This window comes from Otolemur garnettii, unplaced genomic scaffold (assembly GCF_000181295.1).
Source record: "Otolemur garnettii isolate 467f Iridium unplaced genomic scaffold, OtoGar3 scaffold00146, whole genome shotgun sequence".
Classification (NCBI taxonomy): domain Eukaryota; kingdom Metazoa; phylum Chordata; class Mammalia; order Primates; family Galagidae; genus Otolemur; species Otolemur garnettii.
Window position 1 is genome coordinate 3,263,806 of NW_003852541.1, and position 664 is coordinate 3,264,469.

The window sequence follows — 664 nt, forward strand, 5'->3', positions numbered from 1 at the left end:
TAAACTCCAAATAGAGAAGGTCTTCATTACTGGAGGATATTTTCCCCAAGTCCCTGTAGTTGCAAGGCCATTTAAAGAAGCAAAAGTCTTCATAATGCTAAAATATTCACTAGTGAATGAACCATTTAAAGTTTACTCCCTGATGAACCCAAAGGCATTATTTCCAACAGCCAGCCAGTCTCTCAATGCCAAATATTCAGACAGTGAAGTTGCAAGTCTTGCACACAATGTAGAACTACACAGAAAAAAATGGAAGTAATGCTAACGCCCACTGAATTCCCACCCAAAACCAGAGGCAGTGAGGTTGCAGTTATGAACCAACCCACTATGGAAGAGAAAAAAATCAATGCTGATGACTCAATAGGAGTTTCAAACAGAGTGGTTTGAAAACAGCAATAAATTTAAAACAAGTTAAGAGTAAAGAGTCAGACTTGGCAACTATAGCACAATGGTTATGGCACCAGCCACATGCATTGAGGGTGGCAGGTTCGAGTATGGCCCAGACCAGCTTTACAACAATAACAACTGCAACAACAACAAAAATAATAGCAGGGCGTTGTGGTAGGTACCTACAGTCTCAGCTACTTGGGAGGCTGAGGCAAGAGAATCACTTAAGCCCAAGAGTTTGAGGTTGCTGTGAGCTGTGACACCACAGCACTCTACC